The following is a 5,250-nucleotide window of genomic DNA, read 5'->3' as shown; positions in this document are numbered from 1 at the left end:
ATGAGAACCAATTGAGATGACCGTACATGGACTGACAGCATGCTACACACCAAAACCATCAGAAAAAAATATATATTTTGCTTGATCAGGATGATACTGTTGTCTGTGAGAATTTGCTGAGTACATAATGGCTGCTCTGTAACCTACATTGCAATATTCAAAAAGTGCTTCATTGACTGTAAAGTGCTCAGAGACGTCTGGTGACTGGTCTTCCTTCCTAAGTATCATGAGAGCACTATGCCACCATCATGGGCATTGTGTCCACTCAATTCACTTAAGCAGTTGAGCATCACTAGGAGTTATGTCCCCTAGGCAATGAAAGTACTGTCCTTGACAAAAACAAAAACAAAGTTGCTGGAAAAGCTCAGTAGGTTAACGTTTCGGGTCCGGTGACCCTTCCTCAGAACTGAAAGTACTGTCCTTATCTGGTCTGATCTGCGTGTGACTCCAGACTCTCATAAATATGTTGACTCATAATTGTCCTTTGAGTAGTTAGGGGAGGGCAACACATGCAGGTCTAACCAGCAATGCCCACATTCTGAAAGTGAATAAAAACTGCACCCCAAGTCTAGTAACCTCTTCCAGCTAAGTTATGCTGGCGCAACTGTGACATTGATATTAATGTAGAAAATTATGTTGTATAAGATAATGATTCTGAAGGGGTTAAAGTTCATGTGACGTTGGCTCCATCCATTCCACTGATGTGTCTCAGTCTATTGAGACAGAGTTCTACTCCAGTTCATAGAGAGAATAGATATCTGTACTAGCTCCATAAAGTTGTAGGAATTAAGCCTGACCAATCATAGTTGTACTTATTGCTACTGTGTAATAGACTTTCTTATCTTTGATTATGACCTCTTCTATAGATACCCTGTGGTAGTGTTTCCTCTATCAGGAATCACTAAAAAGGCCCTAGACAAAGGAGTGGTGGCAATGAACTATCTCAAACAACTTGAATCCAATAATATGTACTGGTAGAGGTGGCAAATACAACAAAGTATGAATAGTAGTCAGCTGGGAAAATACCTCATGGTGGTGTAGGATGGATCTGAGCCCCCTCTTGAAGACGAGGAATCCAGAAGACCCAAATAAAATATAAAAGTTTACGGTACAGAAAGAAGCCATTCATTTCATTGTGTCTGTGCAAGCTGAATAAACTAGTTTCATTCTAATCCCATTTTTCAGCATCTGTTCGGTGGCCGTGCAGTTTGCAACATTTCTGCAGCAAATTCAAGACACTCAACACCCTCTAAATGAAAATTTTTCCTCATGTTCCCTCTAAATGTTTCCTCTGAACTTTCCACTAATCACTTCAAACTTGTGGCCCCAGCAAATGTCCTTTCCAACTTGTGAAGCAGGTCGTCCCGTGCCACCCAATCCAAGCCCTTCATAATTTTGTACATTTTATTAAGTTACTCCTCAGCCTCCTCTGTTCTAACAAACTAAACTTATACAAATGTTTCGCATAGCTGTAATTTTCATGCCTTAGGAACAGTTTGTAAATATCCTCTAAGCTCTCGCTAGAATAATTATGTTCTTAAAGTAATATGGTGAACAGAGGTGTGCACCCCACTCTAGTTGTGGTTAACCAGTGTCTTGTACATTTCCAGAGTTAGCTTCCCTGTTTTTGTATCCAATACCTTGCGCAATGAATGGAACTATCCCAATTTGCTATGTTTACCACTTCATCTGTCACCTCGGGCCTGTGTCTCTCGCTTCCCCTATCCATCTCAATATCCTCACATTTATAATGTTATGTTGTTTTGTTAGGCTTTCTCAAATGCTCGTCAAATAGATTCCCAAATTGACTTACATTTGTACTTTTCTACCTATTCGACCGCTGAAATGAAAACAGAAATTACTGGCAAAACTCAGTAGGTCTGGCAGCACCTGTGGATAGAAAGCAGACATAATATTTTGAGTACAGTGACTCTTCATCAGCACTATCAGGTTTGCCAATCATTTCTGTTTTTGTTTTAGAAAACACAAAGGCCTTGATGAAGGAAGCTCTGTAAGGAGCAACCAAAGGCTACAGATGAAGATCTCTCAGAGCAGCAAGTTCAGGAAAAAAGACTGTATCTTCACACAATAAGCATCAATGCCATTGAGGTTTGTTTTCATGCGACAAGCTCCAAGGAGCAGTGAAAGGACCACACTTTGGACCAATCCCCTAGAATTGGGAGAGCCTCAGAATTTTTATAAGCTGAAAATCAAGTAAATGCAAAGAAACTGAGTGAACAATGTAATGGGAAAAGAAAAGTCAGGAAAAAATGAAGATGTAAAAAGATTTGAGAATCAGCTAGCAAGCTGTGATTTTGGTGGGAAGGTTTATAAAAGCCGCAGTCAACAACTTAAAAAAAACATTTGTTGAAGAAAGTACTTAGTGCTTAGACTATGAAAGGTAGGAAAACATTTATTTTACACAGGAAGAAGTAGAAAATCATTATCTTGGCTGAAGAAGGCAGAAATATCATAAAAGGAACGATATAACTACCATAAGGATTGCTAAGAAAGGCAGGGAAACTCAATGAGCAGAAAAAGAAATCTAATGTTATAAAGAAAAAGGTTTAAAAACCTGGAAAGTAGTAAAGAGTTTAATACAATAGTAGATCAGTAGACCAGTGATAGCATTGAAATACAATATTTCAAAACGTAGAATTTAAAAAGACTGCAAATAAAGAGAAAACAGCAACATTGCTGTGTACAAACTCTATAATCATAAGAACATAAGAACTAGAAGCAGAAGTAGACCGTTCAGCCCTTCGAGCCTGCTCTACCGTTCAATAAGATCATGGTTGATCATTTCATGGACTCAGATCCACTTACCCATGCTCTCACTGTATCCCTTAATTCCTTTATTGTTCAAAAAAAATCTACCATAGCTTTAAAAATGTTTACTGAAGTAGTGTCAATTACTTAACTGGGCAAGAAATTCCATAGATTAACAACCCTCTGGGTGAAGAAGTTCCTTCTCGATTCGGTCCTAAATCTGCTCCCTGTAATCTTGAGGCTTCTATCTTATTTATTCCCTTCGTAATTTCATAACTTTCTATAAGATCCCTCCTCAATCTTCTGAATTCCGGTGAGTATAATCCCAATCTACTCAGTCTCTCCTCATAAGCCAACCCCCTCAACTCTGGAATCAACCTAGCGAGCCTCCTCTGCACCCACTCCAGTGCCAGTACATCTTTTCTCAAGTAAGGAGACCAAAGCTGCACACAGTACTCCAGGTGTGGCCTTACCAGCACCTTGTACAGCTGCAACATAACCTCTCTGCTTTTAAACTCAATCCTTTAGTCATACAAATTAAAATAACATTGAGCAGAAAAATACAAGTTTAAGGAAGGGCAAGTTTAAATCAATGTTGAAGTAGTACAGACTTGAAATACTTTTACAATACGATTATCAGTGAGTTCAGTGAGTCCATTATGGATGATGACAATTTGATGACAAAACATTAAAAAGAGTGCGCAGGCACTTTTGAAGATACCTTAAAAGCTCTTAGTAAATGCTTCATTTTCAGAACAAACCACATTCATGAATGAACAAGATTTAACAAAAGAATTCAACTTCTGGGAGAATATAGGCAATTTCATTATAGTTTTCCATGAATTTGAAGAACCCATTAATGTAGAGCTTTGAAGTCAGAATTCATAAGAGACAGAGACAGTAGGAACTGCAGTTTCTGAGATAACAAGGTGTAGAGCTGGATGAACACAGCAGGTCAAGCAGCATCAGAGGAGCAGGAAGGCTGGCGTTTTGGGTCTAGATCCTTCTTCAGAAATGGGGGAGGGGAACGGGATTCTGAAATAAATAGGGAGACGGGGGAGGCGGATAGAAGATGGATAGAGGAGGAGATAGGTAGAGAGGAGTCAGACAGGTCAAAGAGGCAGGGGTGGAGCCAGTAAAGGTGCATGTAAGTGAGAAGTTGGGGTGGGGAATAGGTCAGTCCAGGGAGGACTGACAAGTCAAGGAGGTGGGATGAGGCTGGTAGGTAGGAGATGGGGGTGGGGCTTGAGGTGGGAGGAGGGCTTAGGTGGGAGGAAGGACAGGTTAGGGAGGCGGGGACAAGCTGGGCTTGTTTTGGGATGCTGTCGGGAGAGGGGAGATTTTGAAGCTTGTAAAGTCCACATTGATACCATTGGGCTGCAGGGTTCCCAAGCGAAATATGGGATGCTGTTCCTTAAACCTTCAGGTGGCATCATTGTGGCACTGCAGGAGGCCCAGTATGGACATGTCACCTGAGGCGTGGGAGGGGGAGTTGAAATGGCTCACGACTGAGCGGTGCAGTTGTTTGTTGCAAACTGAGCATAGGTGTTCCACAAAGTGACCCCCAAGCCTCTGCTTGGTTTCCCCAATGTGTGTTCATCCAGCTCTACACCATGTTATTTCATAAGAGACAGAATTGTTCTTGGAATCCTTAATTGAGTATTGCTGAAATTCTTACAGTCCAAGGAAGATCCAACCTTGAACAAAACTGTTCAAATTGTGCCGGAAACAAAAACCAGAAAGAATCTGTCTATGGGTCTAAAAGCGGCCTGTGGAGCTCTGTGCTACTGATCTACTTTTATTTCATATATAAAGAGCAAGAGAGTAACTAGAGAAAGGATTGGCCCACTTAAGGACAAAGAAGGAAAGTTATGCGCTGATTCAGAGAAAATGGGTGACATTCTTAATGAGTACTTTGCATCGGTATTCACCAAGGAGAGGGACATGACGGATGTTGAGGTTAGGGATAGATGTTTGCTTACTCAAGGTCAAGTTGACATACGGAAGGAGGAGGTATTGGGTATCCTAAAAGACAATAAGGTGGATATGTCCCCAGATCCGGATGGGAGCTAGCCCAGGTTACTGACGGAAGTGAGAGAGGAAATAGCTGGGGCCCTAACAGATATCTTTGCAGTGTCCTTAGACACGGGTGAGGTCCCAGAGGACTGGAGACTTGCTAATGTTGTCCCCTTTTTTAAGAAGGACAGCAAGGATAATCCAGGTAATTATTGACCGGTGAGCCTGACGTCAGTGGTAGGGAACCTGCTGGAGAAGATACTGAGGGATAGGATCTATTCCCATTTGGAAGAAAATGGGCTTATCATTGATAGGCAACATGGTTTTGTGCAGGGAAGGACATGTCTTACCAACTTAATAGAATTCTTTGAGGATGTGACAAAGTTGATTGATGAGGGAAAGGCTGTAGATGTCATATACATGGACTTCAGTAAGGCGTTTGATAAGGTTCCCCACAGCAGGCTG

This window comes from Stegostoma tigrinum, chromosome 16, assembly GCF_030684315.1.
Source record: "Stegostoma tigrinum isolate sSteTig4 chromosome 16, sSteTig4.hap1, whole genome shotgun sequence".
In the NCBI taxonomy this organism is placed as follows: Eukaryota; Metazoa; Chordata; class Chondrichthyes; order Orectolobiformes; family Stegostomatidae; genus Stegostoma; species Stegostoma tigrinum.
The sequence above is the reverse complement of the archived record's forward strand: the minus strand, read 5'-3'. Positions refer to the sequence as shown.